Below are 20,088 nucleotides of genomic sequence, written 5' to 3' on the forward strand. Positions count from 1 at the left end.
AGAACACGGTCACTTATTTCATAGACATGTCAGAACTTTTTCACAGATATTAATATCAATGTGCGCTCAAAAGCGCATCATGTCAAAATGGTAATAGAATTCTACAGACTCATATTGAGAAACATTTCTTTATCAATCTCTTTTTATATCTTCGGTGACCCCCGTCAGAATACACAACTCCGTGAGTTATTTCATAGACATAGAAGAAATTTATCACACTTATGAGTATTAATGTGCGCCCGCAACTGATTAGGCCGAATAGATCATAAAATACTAGACATAGTTTAAAAGTATTTGGATACAGTTCTTAGTGAATCCTTTTCTATATCCCTGGTAACTATGTTACAAAGGAGAACTAAATGACTGATTTCATAGACAGGACAGTAATTTATCATAGTTTTTTGGCACCAATGTTTGCTCAAAAGTAAATCAAGACGAATAGATTATAGATTTCTGTACACAATTTGCGGGTATTTAGAAACACATCTAAGTGAATCTCTTTCTGTAAGTTCGGTGACCCACCTAAAAATGCAAAACTCAGTGACTTGTCTCATAGATAGGTCACAGCTCTATGATATTTATGAGTACAATATATTGAAAGTGCATCAGGTTGAATATATCATAGAATTCTAGGTATAATCTAAATGTATTTAGGAACATTTGTTTATCAATTTCTTTCTATATATCAGGGGGCAAGGTGACTCAGTAATATAGTGCTTACCTCTGGTGCGTGAGGTCCGATATATGGCCAAACAAGTTTGTAGTGAATATTTTATCGCTAATATTGTGTCCTTGGGTTTTCTCAGGATATTCTCGTTTCCTCCCACATTTCAATCCCACCGATTCTTCTATTATCATTCACTTGTCTTAATCAATCGTCTTCTTTATTCTAAAGGACGTAATAGTGGGACGTTAAACTGAAAGATTTCATTTCATTTTCTCTTTTTAAATATCTGGTGACTCCTCTCAGAATACAGAACTCAGTGAATCATTTCATAGAAACAGTACAAATTTATCACAGTTACTGTATGTGTATCAATTGCACTCAAAACTGCGTCACGTCGAATACCTCATGAAATCCTAGATATAATTTACACGTATTTAATAGAAACTTCTCACTGAATCTATCTCTATATCTCCGGTAGCCCCCGTCAGAATAGAAAATTCAATCACATATGTAATGGGCAGAGCAGTAATATATCAGATTTATGAGTATCAATATGCACTAATATGCAGATCACGTTACAGAACTCAATGAATCATTTCATAGAAACAGTAAAATTTTATCACATTTATGTGTATCAATTGCACTCAAAACTGCGTCACATCATAGGTCGAATAAGTTGTAGAATCCTAAACATAATTTACACTTATTTCGAAACGTTTCTTTATTAATAATCTTTTTTCATATCTTTGGTACTACCTCAGAATCAAGAACTCAGTTATTTATTTAATAGATAGAGCACACTCTGACATTTTTATCAGTATCAATGTTTGCTCAAAAGTAAATCGGATCGAATAGATCGTAGTCAACCTCATTCTGTATCCTCAATAGCTCCCCTCTTAGTACGCAGAACTCAGTGATTTATTTAATACACAGAGTACAATTTCACAACATATGAGAATCAAAAGCGTATCAGATCGAGTACATCATAGAATCCTAGACATAATTTAGAGGTACTTAGAATCACTTCTTTTATAATCTCTTTCTATATCTTCGGTGACTTTGCTTAGAATGCAGAACTAAGACTTCATACACAGAACATAATTCTATCATATATGTAAGTACCAGTATTAGTTCATAATCACATGAATTCGAATGGATAATAGAATCCTAGAAACACACGTATTTAGAAACACGTATTTAGAAACATTACTTTATCAATCTGTTTCTATATCTCTGGTGACCCCCTCAGTATTTCACACACAGAGCATAACTCTTATCATATATTTGAGTGTAAATGTGCGCTCAGAATTGCGTCAGGCCGACTAGATCAAATAATCCTTGACATAATTTATAGATGTTTAGAAAAACTTCATTGACTTGGTTTCTGAATCTTAGGTAACCTCCATTAGAATGCAGGACTCAATCCCTTATTTCATAGACATGGCACTACTCTGTTATATTTATGAGTACCAATGCGTGCTCATAAGCGCATCAAACTGAGAAGATCATAGAATTCTAGAGATAATATACATGCATTTAGAACCATTCCGTTATCAAACTCTTTCTGTATCTGGTGACTCCCCTGAGAATGCAGAACTCAATTCCTGAAGTCCTAGTGGTATTAGTTGATATGCGATACGTCCGCTTCCCATTTTAAATTTTGAACTTACTGCCAAGTTGACAGTCACGATTATCACGTGCCCTACGTGTTGTGGCTTCCCTCTACTACTATCTCCTATAAACATATTTTACATTTTCCTCTCAGGTTTCAAAATAAAAGGCCATCGGAACAGTTTTGACTCACTCAATATTTACGAACTTTTGTATCTTTAGATATATCGTTCAAGAAGGTTGTTACCAACATATTGGTTAGCTGCTTTATCAGACCACTTCCTTCTAATATGGGGCATTTTAACAATCGAAAAGTTGTGTAAAAAGTAATGTTTAGAATGTTCGTGATTGAAGTTTATATATTCATTCGGTATTGTTAATTTATATTGACATTAAGTTACATTTTGAAGTCCCGTGATGCGAAAGACTTTCCCTGAAATCGAATTTGTCGACTAAATCGGGATAGGTAGTACGCCTAATTCACACACTCATAAACATGCAGATACATACATGCATTTATATCTGTACATACATAATAGAGAATTAAATGTTTTTAAAAGGTGATTTCATTCTTTAAATCATGGCTTTAGAAAGACTGTAAGATTACTACGGCTGACTACTCTAAGAAAGATGGATAAATTAGTAGATGAAGGATATACAGATGAGAAGCTTGAAACATATGATGACCAGAATATGAAAATTATCACACAACATTTTAGTAAATTATGAGCAGTTCTGAGTATTTCGGTATGCCCAGTAGTTCGATACATTCGTATTTCTAATTCTATTTCTGCTAATATATATATATATATATATATATATATATATATATATATATATATATATATATATATATATATATATATATATATATATATACAGCTTATAATGTTTATAGATTATGTATAATAGATAAAAATTTCATTCATGCATACAGTAAACTAAAGGAATTTAGGAGATAAGCTAAATGCGGTTCAGGCTGTCTACCAAAATTCCAAAATGAAATTTCGTGACTTTTTCGTGACCTTTCCTTCACCAAATCATAAAATTTCCTAACATTTTCAAGAGGAAATTCGGGTGCGAATTAGGTCGAATTTTCATCCATGCGATAGAAACGTACTTTGCTTGCGATTTGAAAGCGTCTAAGGCCGACCATGGAAATTTGTGATGGTGAATTTTGACGTTTTATAGAACGAAATTGTCCAATCTGTACTTACATCTAAATGTTCTGTTAAAAAATGTCGTGACCCAAAAGCTAAATTTTGTGACTTTTTCGTGACTTTCATGACCGTTTTCTGATTTCGTGACTTTTTTCGTGACATTCGTGACTTTCGCGACCGATAGACACCCTGGGTATTATAGTCATAAAGCATGACGTTCCAAAATTTGGTATTTGCTACTAGGGATGCACGCGAGACGAGACGAGACGAGAAATGGAAAAGTCTCGTCTCGTCTCGCAGCCTCAAATGTTGGTCTCGTCTAGCGTCTCGTCTCGTCTCGCAAATGTGAAGTCTCGTCTCGCGTCTCGCATAAAATTTTGAGTCTCGTCTCGCGCGAGACTTTCTCGCATGGTCTCGCAATCTCGCATATATTCTGGTAAAAAAATTTTGCAATGTGTTATTCTATGGCTGTTAATGAATGATGATGTGATATTCTGTCCGAAGGCAGGTATTTGACCTAAAAGTCCCTTGGCAAGCTGAATCCTTGGTGGTTTGCCATTGCTTTCCATGGGATGAATGTTCATAACATTCTAAGGAGACGGAACCTAAAGTTCAACATGGTATCCGAACTTGTGTCCCCTCCGCTCCAAATAAAAAGAAAAGTTGTGCTGGAATTTGATTCCTGGACCATTAATTTTCGTCAAATTAACCCTTTCCGGTACCCGGCTTTTTGGGCTATTTTTTAGACTTTCAGTCAAGCAGCTACTGCATCGTCACTATTTATCCTAGGATCATGGTTCATACCTCTTTCTCTTCAGAATGAAACTGGCTTTCAAATGGTACCACTTGCATGATCATACCATATACCAGGAGCGGGAAAAATGATGTCAAAGGAACAATTAGGGAGGGAATTTTTTTCTCGCACTTTGGGCCCCTCTGGAGCGGCCCTGAGTGAACGTACTCATCTAAAAAATCTGATAAATAGTACTTGGTATACTAAATGTGTGTGCCAAATTTCAAGTTTCTATCTTGAATAGTAAGGGCGGAAGAAATTTTATCAGGAATTCCCACCATGCCCCAAATTACAGTAACACACCATGATCTCAGGTAAAAAAATTCCTGAAACATCCCTAATATCGTCGCCACTATCAACATTTACACGTTTTGGTCGTTTCCTTGAAGAGTGATTTTCCATTATAAAGATGTTTTTATACCGCCAAAAGCGCTTGTAGACAACAAAAGAACTCCTCACAACACAATACGACCCAATTCTTTTGGTTCGTTCGCGCTTGTAGCAATGTTGCATTATCGCATTTTATCAACTTTCGCTTTCAACTTATATAGTGTTACCAGATCTAGAAAATAAAATTACTGACAGATATAGGGCCATTCCTACCATCTCGCATCAAACCTATAGGGCCATCCTACCAAACCAGTGTTTGAATTAAACTTCCAAACTAGAGGGGGATGTTTTTGATAAATATATAGAAAGAAAATACTTATTCCATGTAAAAAATATCATGTTATTTCTGCGAGACGGACCCGGGACAAACTTTGACGAGAGGGGATTTCCCCACCATCCCCCAACATAAATCGCTAGTAGTAATGTGAAAAAGACAGAAACAACAGAAATATCATATTTTGCAGCAATAGGGAGTCTTATTCGCTTTCCAGACCAAAAAACAGAAGTTCATGTATTCGTGCGCGCCCGCGTGTATGTGTTTGTGTCGCAAAATAAAGTCCTAAATCGATGTTGTAATAAATTTCCAATTTACAAAGCTTTTCTTTTTTAATGATGTTTAGAAACTAAAGAAGGCTTTAATTCTGAAAATCAACCTTGAATAATAATAAATCTCATAAAATGTCTATTGCCCCAATCATTTTTTGTTCCTGGAGGCATTAACACTCAACTTAGAAAATTCAATAAATGTAAAATCACTAAATATATAATTACATGTAATTCATAAATGTTGCGAGACTGCGAGAAGTCTCGCGAGACTTCTCGTGCGAGACTTAACTGAGTCTCGTCTCGCGTCTCGTCTCGCATGGTTTAGTCTCGTCTCGCGTCTCGTCTCGCATGGTTTAGTCTCGTCTCGCGTCTCGCATAAAATGTTCAGCCTCGTCTCGTGTCTCGTCTCGCAAATGCGAGACGAGACGCGAGACGAGACGAGACTTCTCGCGTCTCGCGTGCATCCCTATTTGCTACAAATCCATTACTGGGCAAACTGAATATCTGTGTGTTTGAAACGCTGAAAGAGAGGTTTTACAAGTTTTATCTCCAAGTGGTTCCAGTAAAACGCTAAAAGAAACCTTTAAAAAAATGTTCATCGGTTTTCTCTTCAAAATTTGAAGATGTTCTCTTCGGTTAAACTTTGAATCAAATTTTACTAAAGTGTTTTGGTAGAAAATGAAATATTTAATTTAACGCCCCTTAATAATTCCCTTTAGATTAAAGCACAAGGATGATTAATTAAAATGAATAATTATAATGAATTCAACCTGATGCACTTTCAAGTGGACTTCAATACTCATAGAGTTGTGCTCTATCTACCGGTATGTATAAAATATGCCACTGAGTTTGCATTCTGACGAAGTTCACAGGAGATATAGGAAGAGATTGATAAAGAAAACTTACTGAGTATACATGCAAATTACGTCTAGATTTCTAGAATCTATTCGACGTGATAGGCTTCTAAGTGCACTTCGATACTCATATAAGTGATAGAATTGTGCTATTTCTATGAAATACGTCAGTGAGGTTAACGTTGTGAGAGAGATCGGTGGGGATATAGAAAGAGATTTGCTAAGAAGTGTTTCTAAATACTGTAAATTATGCCTAGTATTCAATGATCTCTTCGACCTGATGCCCTTTTGTGCGTATATAAATATTTATAGTTCTGATCGATTTGTTCTCTGCCTACGAAATAAGTCATTGGGTTTTACTTTCTGAGGGTGATCACCTGAAATGAAGAAAGAGACTGATAAATAAATATTTCAAAATATAGGTAATCTATGTCTAGGCTGTATGATCTGCTTGAAATAATGTGCTTTTGAGTGCATATTAATACTCATAAATCTGTTACTCATAAATGTAACAGATTTGTCCTCTGGCTATGAAATGAGTCACTGGGTTGTGACAAAGTTGTCTATTAAATAAATCACAGAATTCTAAATTCTGAAAGGGTTACCGGAGATATAAAGAAATTAATAAAGCGATGTTTCTAAATACGTCTAAATTGTCTAAGATTTAACGCGTGCTGTGACATTTCGTTTTTACTCTTATACTTGAGAACAACGTGAATTATACTTTGAAAAATAGATTATTCCTAATATACACTGAACCGTGAAACTGGTTTAACACAATCCCTATCACATAGACAATCCCTAACACTTTCGACTTTCCGACGAAACATTCCATCTTCACATCAGTCACTTTTAGGTTATTAGACTACTACTTTGGACGAATCTTTAAATCAGAGCGTATCTGAGAATTCTGTTAGGAGCATGTATGGAAATTATGCTTTGTAGTGTATCCTTTCGCACCCATAATATATTGCTGAAATACATGAATTTTTGGATGATGTATGTGTGTAAATCGCCATTTCGGTGTCGTTCCCCTTGCGACAGTCCTATTAGCGACAGGAACTGTTAACTGTGCTATGAGCGACCGATTCGATCTGTTAACTGCTCTGTGAGTCACCGATTCGTTCATACTAAGATAACGGAAGAACATAAGGTTCTCTCTTCTTTAACTTGTTTCATGCTAATGTGATTTACAACCTAACAAAATGTATTATGAAAAATTTCGCTCTACCTGAATTTAATACGCGAGAATGCTCTCAATACATTAACAATCTTTTATACGTTTTTCCTAATATTATATTTTTGAACTAATTTTTATGAATACACTGACTATATCAATGGGAAAACTAACTAAATATTTAGAGTACATTAGCCTTTAAATTTAATGTTAAAATGATATGGAGTATAAGTTTAGATTGAATATGTTTATGGCATAAGAAAGAGATAGGGGCGCCATAAGAAAATTTTCTAGTTACGGGCATCTCCATGGTTGCTATATCACGTCTGGTATATCTGGTATTTAATATACGTGGTTTGCTATATTACAAATACATTTTCGTGAGCCAGGGGGCGACACCTGCCTTCCCATCGGGCACCCATGGAAAAATGATGTTCACCATTTGAGGATATCAAAGAAATCTAAAAACACGATGTATTCGAAGAAATTATTACACAAGTTACAAATCTCTCGCAGGACTTAACAGTTCGTCTAGTTATAAGGGATAATTTCAGATTGCTGCATGACAAGCTTTTATGTATAAGTCAAAACAAGGGAGGAAGGCAAATTAAGCAATTAGTTTACGTTTTAGTAGCTGACAATAGGGGGGAAGGTAGTTTAAAGAGTTTGTTTACCTTTTAAATTGTTTAGAGTGAACTGCATTGTAATTGGTGGGATTGGATGATAATAGTCAATCAGATGTAAGGGATCTCAAAAGCTGTCTTTTATCCTTGACATTTTTCCCCCATTTTATTCACAGTGTCTTAGGAAGTCTAAAAAGAAGATAGTTGGCGAAACTGTTACACGTTTAAGTTTTCCAAAATAAAATATATTACTGTGCTTAGTGAGTAATTAGATTTGAATCAAATTAAGTACAGAAAATAGAACTTTTCAAGAAAGGGGATATTACAACTGGATTTACAATAATTACATAGGAATATACTTTTCATGGAAATATCCCTGTTGTCTCGTTAAGTTATTTGATATGTTTTATGTCAAATCTAACTCAAAATTAAAATAAGATTTATTTACACTCACACTAGAGGAAAAATATATTTCACGAACAATATCACTAGCACGTACATATTTCATACCAAGGTTGTTCTGGCACTAATAACGCCAGAGCCAAACATATTTTACGAGAGGGAATCAAATCATTTTCCACCATCTCAATATAAATGAATCGGTCGCTCATAGGACAGTTAACAGTTCCTGTCGCTAATAGGACTGTCGGTTCTGGGACTAATTCGCCATTTCATAGTTTCTCGTCTTCGAAATAATGCGTGACCAAATATCTATTTTCTACACTCTCGGGCGGCGTTAGCTAGCTCTGAAGCTAAGAAAACTATGCACCTATTTTTCCTTACACGTCCAAATGAACTTTCTTTTTCTTATTTTGCTGTGAGGAATCAACTTTGTCAATTAATCGGTATATTTCATCAACATCCTCTATATACTATATGTAAGTTGAAATAGACCTATGTTAAATAGAAAGGAAGCACGGTGGCTCAGTGGTTGAGCGTTTATCTCTTGTGTGTGGGGTCCCCAGTTTGATCCCGGGCCAAGTAATCTTGTGATGGACAACATCATGTCCGTGGGTTTTCTTGAGGTATTTCCGTTTCCTCGCACATTACCATTCCATCAATTCTTCCATCATCATTCACTTGCCTTAATCATCCGTCTCCCTTAACATAATCGAAGGACGTTAAACTGAAAGACGTAATTATTTTAAATAGAAAATGTAAACACCGAGTTTCATGTTCTAAACTGTGAGCACCCTCGTGGCTAAGCGATTAGTGTACACGCTTTTGGCGATGGAGACCTGGGTTCAATTCTCAGTGGGAGCTCATGTGGATTGTATATCACGTTAAGCTGCAGCCCCACGTCTCACAGCGTCACTTCGGAAAGAGACACTAAACTCTCAATCAAATGACGATCAAATATCGGAAATCTTATAACTGCATCCCCCACCCTACTTTTAGCTTTAGGACAAATATCACACAATGCTGAGATAAGCATTTAATTGTTTTCAATTAAAATCCAAATGAAAAGTTTCATGTGTTTATCCTTAACATATTCCAAGATATGAACATATTATTATTATTATTATTATTATTATTATTATTATTATTATTATTATTATTATTATTATTATTATTATTATTATTATTATTATTACTCCCCAATTTCTCCTTCCCCTTTCCACGTCAAATTTCCAAAAAACTTTCTTTAGTAATATTTCAAATCCTATGAATTCTCCAAATTTTAACTTTGTAGCTTCAGCAGTTTTGATCGTTTTTGATAGGCTTTGATCAGTTAGTCAGTCAGAACTACTTTTGTATATAAAGATACAAGTAGATATATATTTTCTTTTACTTCATGGCGGAGGGGGGGGGGCTTAGTGATTGAGCGCTTAGCTCTGGTAAGTCAGGTCCCTGGTTCGATCCCAGTCCAAGTAACTTTGAGATAGACAACATTGTATCCGTGGGTTTTCTAGTGGTATTCCCGTTTCCTCCAATTTCTCATTCCACCAATTCTTCCTTCATCATTCACTTGCCTTAATTACCGTCTCTCTTAGGCTAAAAGACATAATCGTGGGACGTTAAATCGAAAGATTTCATTCAATTTCTTTTGCTTTCATGACTTTTTTCCATCTAAGTTAAAATTCAGTGACAAATGTTTATTTGATAACACGGCATCCCATTTTAAGAGATTTTAGAGCTTACACTACTCAAACCAATCCATTACGGACCAGAACCTACATTGCTAAAGACTGGTTGCAAATTTGAGGTCAAAGAGATTATGGAGACGTAGACATTTTAACGTGTGTATCATGGAAATGAAGCTTCAAAAGGTAGTCGAAATGAAGGACCCAGCCCGTAAATCAATAGCAAAAACATGAACTCAGATAAAGAATTTAGCCTACAAATAGAAGATCTAGTTGTTTCCCGCCAATTTCTCAGAACTATTCTTTTCGTTACGCCCTCTAGCTTGTCATTGAAGTGGCAAAGAAAATATAATGTACGTATAATTTAGAACATTTCAAATATTGAAAAAAACAAAGTGAATTTGACTGCAATATGAGTTACGAGTGAATATTTCTGTGGAATTCAATTCTTGAGTTTTTGTCGTAAAGATAAAGGTTCAGTGCACGACTAACTTCGTTTATTGACAACATTACGGATTCAGAACTTACCTAGGTAATAAAAAGTTTCATATGGGTACATCAAAACAAGCAAACAACTTACGCAATATGCTGGATAACGCAGTTAGTAATTTAAAGAAGTTTCTATTGTTATTGTTTTTTCCTCTGCTTAACTTTTTTCATTATCATAGTTGTTTCTGATCTCCAAAAAACTGACTGTGCCGCGGTGGCTCAGTGGTACAGCGTTCACCTTTAGTGTGTGTGGTGGGGTTCCTAGTTTCATCCCAGTTACCACTAAGTTGGCTTTGTGATGAACAAACACCACGCGTGTGTTTTATTTTATTGCTTCTCCCGTTTTCACCCACTTTCATCGTTCCACTATTTGCTACACATTTCACTATCGTCTCCCTTAGCCTCGATGTATAAATGTGGGACATTAACCTTTCTTCGCCCACCAGGGATTTGAACGAAATCGTAGACTGTCACGTAGGGGGGCTCTGGTGACCCCCCTAATTATCAGAGAATCATGATTGATACATCGTTGGGAAGTGTATGGAACTCAGATTCAATCGAGGTAACATTTGTGGTATTCGCGCCCTATTCGTAGTACTAATAGAAGAAGAGGAAACCGCACTGAAAATAAATGTAATTTACGTCAAAAAACTAAGACTCGGAAAATTGGCAACTTTGCCCCCTCCTCCCCCCATATATGCAACAAGTAAATATAGAGGATATTAAAATGTAATGGACTACTTCATTGCTTTACATGTTAATTTTTATGAGTGTGCCCCCTAAGGGAAAATGCCCCCGAAAAAAACCTGATGCATAAAAACTGAAAACACGAACTTTACCTTCCCTCACTCCGCCGTGGTACCACAACATACATAAAATGCATATCAGCTCAAAGATTCGTCCTTCAGAAAGACGTAATATTAAAATGGTCTTCCTAGCTTAACTAGGGGCTGAGCTATTGAGGTTTAAAGCCTGGACACTGCAGTTGCGTCTGCGTCAATGGGCTTAAAGATTAAACTTTAAAAACGTGGTTATTTTGAAATGAAATGAAATGAAATCTGTGAATTTTACGTCCCACGGTTATGCCGGTTAGGCTAAAGGAGACGGTGATGATGAGTAATGAAGGAAATGGTGGAATGAAGAAAGTGGGAGGAAATGGGAGAAGCCCGAGAAAAGCCACGCACACGGAGTGGTTATTTTCTTTATGTGATTTTCACGCAATACAATAACAAAAATAAGTAATTATATATTTCCTACACAGCCAAAAATGCTACACAAAATTTATAAATTGATATGCAAATTTAAAATTTGATTATTAGTTTGGTATGCAAATAACCAAAATCTAGAATCATAACTCACAAGTGAGGCCTTTGTGCTATTTAAATATAAGAAGTTAAAAATTCAAGATTCAAGTGTTTAAAATATTGATTTTAAGGTGAGTAGGAAAATCCTCAAATCATGATCATAATAAAAGAGTTTGAACCAAGGATTTCCAAATTAAGAAGTCAGAACTCTTATCATTAACTTATACCAGTCGATAATCTGTTAATGAACTAATATTATGAATTTAAAATCAACATTTCGAAGCAAATCAACTGGTGCCTAAATATTTAATACTACCTTTCATGCTATCATTTGAAAGAATTAAGCAGATAGCTGGAAAGTCTGGCAGTTTGGGGGTTTGACATGGGAGACCAATTACGAAGAGACAATATTAACAATTCAGCTATATTCATTATTTTTCTTTTTAAATGGTGACAAAGCAGTAATATTCATGTGGAAGCCAATCTTATATCTTATCTTTGGTTCTCCTCTTGCCTTTGTTACTGGGTTATTCACTTTTTCTTTTTTTGTTCTTTCTTAATGCATACAGCCTCTCACTAAATGTATTGAGACCGCATAAATATAGAAAGAAAAATGAAATGAAATCTTTAAGTTTCACGTCCCACGGTTATGCCGGTTAGGCTAAAGGAGACGGCGATAATGAGAAATGAGTGAAATGGTGGAATGAAGAAAGTGGGAGGAAACTGGAGAACCCCAAGAAAACCCACGAGCATGGTGTTTGTCCACCACAAGGTTCACATGGCGCGTGCTGGGATCGAACCAGGGACCCCAAGCACCGGAGGTAAACGCTCTACCACTGAACCACCGCACACCCCGATATAAAAAGATTAGCAACAGCGACATACGGTAAGACTTAATTGTGCAAGCGCGCACACAGAATTTTTTCTTGGGTGGGGTCCAAGTTTTGGGAGGAGAGTTTTAGAATACTATAAGCTACTACGTCTATGTACTATTCAACGGATATTGTTCTACACCCGAAAAGACAATAAGTAATTGTAAAATACTTTCACCCATATTTTCAGAAAACAAATTATAGAAAGAGATTATTTTTGTAAGAGAAATAGTACAGATAAACTGTAAGATTAAATTTTCATGCTATATCAATCATTATCATCATCATCATTTCCGTGTTAAACAAGTACAGTTTATTAGCAACATTAACTCCATATGCAGATGAAATTATTGGAGATTATCAGCGCGGATTTAGACGAAATCGATCAACTATCGACCAGATATTTACAATTCGGCAAAAACTCGAAAAAATCGGAATACAATACAATGGTACATTAATTATTTATTGATTTTAGAAAGGCTTACGACTCGGTTAGGACAGAAACATTGTACAATATTCTTACCAGGGTCGGATCCAGGGGGCGATCGGGGCGATTGCCCCCCCACAAGAGAATTTTTTCTTATTATATATATAAATAAAACCCATCCCAGAGTTTGGAGCTCTTAAAAGTAGCTCTAAGTAGCAGTACTACAACCCCCCCAGAAGTCCGTCCTGGATCCGCCCCTGATTCTTACATAATATGGAATACCGAAAATGCTAGTTAGAATAACTAAGATATGTTTAAATAAATCCCAAAGTAGGGTCCAGGTAGGAAAATTATTGTCCATAAGCTTTCACGTTGAGAATGGCCTGAAATAAGAACATGCATTGTCGCCGTTATTATTCAACTTATTTTCTGGGGTATACAATAAGGAAAATCAAGATTTGCAACCATAGCCTACAGCCCAGAGCCTATGATATTCACCAGGTTATGGAATATGCTAATGATGTAAATTTAAAACGAGATGGTAGATGAACAATAGAAATAAATGCATAGATTTTATTAAACGCTTGCAGGGACATGGGTTTAGAAGTAAATGCAGAGAAAACTAAACATACAGAAATTCATCGAGATCGTAATACTGCAATTTATGGATGCGTTAAAATATCAAATAATACTTACGATAAAGTAGATACTTTCAAATATCTAGGATCAATATTAACAGACTAAAACGATATTCAGGAAGAAATTAAATGTTGTCTAAAAGCAGGGAGTTTGTGTTATTATTCACTTTAAAATCTTTTGTCGTCGCGAATTCTATCGAGAAGTTTGAAGCTGAAAATGTATAAAACGATAATCATGCCTGTTGTTCTGTATGGTTGCGAAACATGGTCGCTTACTCTGAGATACGAAGGTATACCAAGAGAATTTGAGAACAAGATCCTAGATGAATATTCGGACTGAAGAGGAATGGGAATGGTGAATTGCAGAATTTTATAACAAGGATCTACATAATTTATATCGTTTACCAAACATTCTTAGGGTCACCAAGTCTAGGAGGCTCAGGTGTGCAGGTCATATAGCCAGAATGGAAGAAAGCAGAAACGCTTTTAAAGTTTTAACTGAAAGTCCAATCGGAAAACGACCATTAGGAAGAACTACAGTGTTAAAAATACTTTCTTAAGTCTGAGAAATTGTTTCTTATCTGTGTACCGAGAAGATCTTTTCTTAGAAATGAGTTTGAAATTCTCATTAATGAGAAATGAAGAAAATTAGAGGAGGTTGGATAAAGGAGAACGAGACACTACACTGTTGCCTTTTTTATGAATGAGAATTGCTAAATCTCATTTCTAAGAAAATATTGTCTCGGTGCACAGGTAAGAAACGGTTTCTCAACTTTAAGAAAGGATTTTTTTTTTTTTTTTTTACAGTGTAGGTGCAGATGGGAGGACAATATTAAGATGGATGTCGCAGAAATAGGAATGCAATGTAGAAGCTGGATCCAGTTGGCTAAGAATAAGAGTCAATGGAGAGCTTTTATGAATGGGCATTGAATCTCGGTGTTCCATAGTCCATAGAGTTAGTTAGCGTACTAATGTATGTTGAGATACGAAGTTTTGGAGGTAGTCCAGACCCGGTGGACACCTCTCGTAACTATGCCTTACTTGGAAGGAATCGTGAATGGAGAAACAATATACGTGATAACTTCAGCGAACAAACAGTATATTTACGTATAATTCGCCTTTGATATAAATGTTTTTCTTTCTGTTATCATTACTAAGTACACAAGGATTACAATAATCTTGGACATTTTCTAAGAGACATTTCCTCATTTCGTCATGCCAATAATTAACACCTCAACGATCAAGAAGGGAGGAGAGAGGAGGGAAGAGAAGTGGAATACATATTGAGCACTGTGACTTATCTTTTGAAACATTGATATGTAACTATTGATTCAGGCAAGCAGTGATGTATACACTCTTTTGCTAATATATATATATATATATATATATATATATATATATATATATATATATATATATATATATATATAGATGTTTGGCATGAAAAACATGACACTAGATATTACATTTTTATAAAGACCAACATAAAACGCACGTATTTATAACTCCATTAAAATATAAAGGCTGCAATACTGTTTTATAGTTTTAAAACAGTTTATATTTTCCTGATAATATGCTTTAGATAAGTCATTACATTAACAACATAAATGGATGGAAGTACGCAGAAGGAACCAACCTACTGCGAGCAGAGAAAATCGCGGTACGTTCTAGGAGGATTTAGAAAATTTTGTTGAGAAATGGAGTGGAAATTAGAATATCAGTTTCATCGGCGCAAACCTGTCTTCAACATTGGAGGGGGGATGGATAAGACCGTTCCCATAATCTTTTTTTAAAGCGATCTTTAAAATATTTATGAAGTTGAAAAACAATGCTGTGGAGGATCAGGGGAGCAGAGTGGTCTTTAACATTGGGAAGTGAGCAGATTTCAGGCGTATTCTGGGAGATGAGACTTATATTACGGTAGACGAATTAGATTTCTGAGATGAACCTAGTGTATATTATACAGCAAGGGCATCAATTTCATCTCACTTTCCTTTGTGGCAGCCAGACACAAATCATCACATCCCCCCCCCAAAAAAATAAATAAATCGGAAATGAAATCTTTGAGTTTTACGTCCCACGATTATGCCGGTTAGGCTAAAGGAGACGGTGATGATGAGTAATGAATGAAAATGGTGGAATAAAGGAAGTGGGAGGAAACGGGAGAACACCGAGAAAACCCACACACATGGTTTTTGCCCACCACAAAGTTCACTTGGCTGGGGCTGGGATCGAACCCGGGACCCCAAGCCCCAGAGGTGAACGCTCTACCACTGAGCCACCGCGGCCCCCATTTCAAATCGGATTATTGGGGGAACAATCCCCCCAGTTCTACGATTGGGGGACATGCCCCTCATCCCCCCGGGATTTGTGCCAGTGCACAGTTCAATAATAACAACAAATCAATAACAAAGCCTTTGTACTGATATTTACTGATCAAAACAAAACGAACTTAAGAGACAGAGATGACGTAATATTTCCTTCATAATTTCTTTCTCTCTCTCTCTTCCTCTCTCTCTTGTGATCGCAGAGTAGTCAGAAAAAAGAATGCCTTTTTCGCATTGTCAATATTCTTAAATATATCGCGCTATATACTTGAATGGATAGAAAATAAAGCAATATATAATCATTTATTACGAATCACGACCCGGTTAAATAAATATAAACAAAACAGAAGTTCTATTCGCCTTGAACCTGAGGGAATACTAAAATCACTAATCAGAGGCTGTACGGAATATTATCTACTACAGCCCTGCAACTAGTTTTTTTTTTTTTTTTTTTTTTTTTTTTTTTTTGTAGGGGAGCGCATGACCACAGTTTCAGCCTGCGGTCCAAAGATATAAAATTACTTTGAGATATATAACTATATTGGGGGTATAGTGTCTTAAATTACTGGGCTGGAATGTTTTCTGGAGTTAAGAAGAGCTTCACCCCTGGAATGGGAGATTGCCATAGTTGAATATTCAAATCTGGCAATCAATCCAAGTCTGGCAATTGGCATAGCCTACGTACTTTTCCATTTTTGTGATGTTAACATTTAATGGAGAACCAATGTAGATAATTTGTAAAACTCGTATATTTTTCTTTTTCTCCTAAATAAATGAAGGGGAGTATTACGAAATATTTTCTTTCCTTATTTGGCGGAACCAGGAGGAGCATATTCCCCATGTAATGCCATGATTGTTCCAATCGGACAAATGTTAAAGATTATGCTCCCTACTCCTTTTTATATGCAAATAGAAAGGTTATTATTATTATTATTTAATTAAGAACGAAGAACTATAAGTCTTGCATGTTGGTTCGTTATATCATTCATTCCATGCTAGACACAAGAGCCTTATTTTTCAGATTAATGGAGAGCAAAATATTATGTGTCATTATGACAAATTTTATGGAATAGATACATCCCCTGTTCCTCTTTGTATATGAAATAGAATAGTTCATCTCTTTGGTTTTTAATTGTAGGTTAGAAAACTATGGATAATGCAGTTTGGCTTCAATCGTCTCAAAACCTTCTAAGCTAGACCAAAAGCTATAAACCTCATCGAAACCATTTTGGCACTGATCAGTAGGTTTAGAGAAGCCGGCCCTGAGGTAGAGATACGAAAAAAAAATCACACTCCTTTTAGTACACAAACACGAGATTTTAGTGCACAAATGTGTAGAAACAATTTACTAACGATTGAGACCATTTTGGCGCTAATCGAAGTTGGTGGAGGGCTAACGCCTAAACCACATACACCAATATTTTACACTTCCCGTTGTGCGAAAATGACACTAATGATTGAGACGATTTTGGCGCCAATTGGCGTTGTGCAGGACTAGCGCCTAAATTACGTAGGCTACACCAATATTTCACACTTCCTGTTGTACGCAAACAAAACGTACACAAAGGATGCTCTAATGATTTGGATTGGATTTTGAATTTAACGTCCCTTTCAGCGGCGAGGATATATGAGACATGGACCTACTGATTAACGTGGAATCCGAACCACATGAGCTCCCACTGGGAATGGAACCCGGGTCTAGGGGATCGTCGCCTCTAAGCAGATACGACAATATCTTTCACTTCCTTCTTGTGCACAAAAAATTTTGCGTACAGAAACGACTGCGACCATTTTGGCGTCAATCGGCGAAGATAAGGGCTGCCGGGACAGCCCCCAAATTAATTTTCGATTATCTTAACATTGCTTCGCACAAACGCCAGTTTTGTGTATACAAATAATGGCCAGAGGTTCTGACTATTTTAGTGAAATTCAGATGCGGAAGGGGGAATGTAAACGGACGTGTGTACACCGGATCGAAGGATCGGGCGAACAACTGTAAGTAATGTCAATGAGAGATGAATTATTCTGCTATTTATATTTTCCCCTTATTCTCATGGCAAATGTAATTCAAGGCTATACGATTCTTGAAGATAGCGGACATTACACCTTAATTAAAAAAAAAAAAAAACACATCTAATATATTACATAACAATATAAGATATGGTGTGTAGACACTTAAATTTTCTTTTAAAAATTCAACGACACTTTTACAGAATTGTATTTAGAAAACTTAGCATTAACAATACCTTTTTTTCTGTATAAATAGAGACAGTAATTACCTATGCTTACATGAAACAGTAATTACTCACACAGTTGCCAGTTTGGTGTCATATGATAAGAACGTAGGAAAAAAATGAACAACGTTGTAATAACATGCAGAGTAAACCGTCCTGTGAAAAAACAGTGCTTTCGTGTTCTTTTCAACGAACTTGCTTCAAGTTCGTTACTGAATTTTCTATGTCTGTGTGTGTGTGTCAACGGCGCCGACTTTCCAAAATTTATTTGGGTGGCGTGTTATATGTTTTCAGGGGAGTCTCCATATTTTTTGATTAATTTCATTGTAGTTAAAATCTTCTATGACCATTGTCATAAAGGACTGTGCTGTGATAAAGTAAAATATACCGGTACTATAAGTTGAGGCTGCGGCTGACTTAAACGCAAGAGAAACGGGTTCAAATCCGGGTCCAAACTAAAAATCTTGTGGGTGCGGCGCACTCGATAGAGCATCAAAATAGCATCCATTCAATAAAGCATCAAAATCTATCTAAACAGGGGATGGAATTTTTCGCGTCACTCTTACCTTTCCCGAGATATTGGCCAAAAAAGTTTCCGTTCCGGGAGTTTTAAGGAGCTATATCTCGGGACCATACGTTAGAGAGAGATAATATTCGTGTTGATCAATACCTAAGAGTATGGTGAACCGAATAGTAACCGGTGGCCACTGGTTATATCTGCTTTTTCAGTATATATATGGTGATAAAAAAAAAATGACAGCTCAATATAACTAATTTAATAGATCCCCTAATACACAGGTTCCAAATATATAAATGTATTATCTATTGAATTTAATCACATAAATTTAATATACAATTTCATATAAATTTCAAAAGAATCATTTCTTTTTTAAGTTCGTTCTGGCAATGTTCTTGGAGCATTCTCAACTGGTTGGAAGTTAAAAACATGTGTTGGATATATCAAAATCAAACATCTTACAACAATCTCTCAAAAAATGTTCACACTCATGCAATAAATTACCAATTACCTCTATTTCAATTTCTTGTGAAATACGTTATTTAGTCCATTTTAACATAAAACAAAGTCATTTTAAAATTAAATAAAGAAATCGTATTACATTTTAAGAATTCATATTTAATGTAAACATATTTATTTTTTATTTTACTGTTTTTTTTTTTTTTTTTGAAATTTTACATTAGTTATATTAGATTCATTTAAGTTAGTTTTTATGTAACTGTCAAGAAAGCTTATTTTTGTCTCCGCTGACTATTTTTTTAAAACCTGGACCTGCTAACCTTGAATGAACTTCACTGATTTACAAGGGAATCAACATGCTATACAGCTATAGACCTACCTACAATATGTCAGTGTTAAAAAGTGCTAGTCATTTAGGTGCAAATTATTTAAGGAAATGCGTTTTAAACACACAATCGCAAATGTAAGGATTGTTATTTTAAACTTTAAAAGAAACAAAATTGTCAAACTTACCTGATCTTTCGTCTGTAGGCTATAAATAAGAATCACTAGCTTTTGCACACAACCACACGCACAAAAAAAGTCCTTCAGCACACAATAAACATACGTAAGTACTTGCAGGAGACCGATAACGAACTGAATGTGTAAGGTCGTTCGTTTAAGACTATTACGTGATAATCACTCCGAACAGAACGCTGAAAGTTATGAGTAGAACTACTCATGCGCTGTAAATACAAGTCACATGTGAGGCACAGCAGTGTCGCATGCGCAGAAAGGAAGAAACAGAAAGAAAAACTTGTCATGCTAGCTAATTAGCATATATGGTTATGCTAACTACAACACTATTAACACTTTTAAACCACGAATACTAATTACCGTTTGTAAACAAAGTGAAACAATTTCTCAATGAATTTTA

At 35.6% G+C, this 20,088-nt stretch overlaps 1 protein-coding gene across 1 annotated transcript in view; it reads right to left on the reverse strand.

Annotated features, from left to right (window-relative positions):
- LOC145683810 (uncharacterized) overlaps window positions 1-19,876 on the reverse strand; it is a 106,023-nt gene extending 86,147 nt beyond the window's left edge. The window contains exon 1 of the mRNA XM_081755401.1: window positions 19,686-19,876. The gene's annotated coding sequence lies outside the window, so the exon portion shown is untranslated. The remainder of the gene's footprint in view (window positions 1-19,685) is intronic.
- Between the last annotated feature and the right edge of the window lie 212 nt (window positions 19,877-20,088).

The sequence above is a fragment of the Thermobia domestica genome, chromosome 4, assembly GCF_964235325.1.
Source record: "Thermobia domestica chromosome 4, izTheDome1.hap1.1, whole genome shotgun sequence".
NCBI classification, from domain to species: Eukaryota; Metazoa; Arthropoda; class Insecta; order Zygentoma; family Lepismatidae; genus Thermobia; species Thermobia domestica.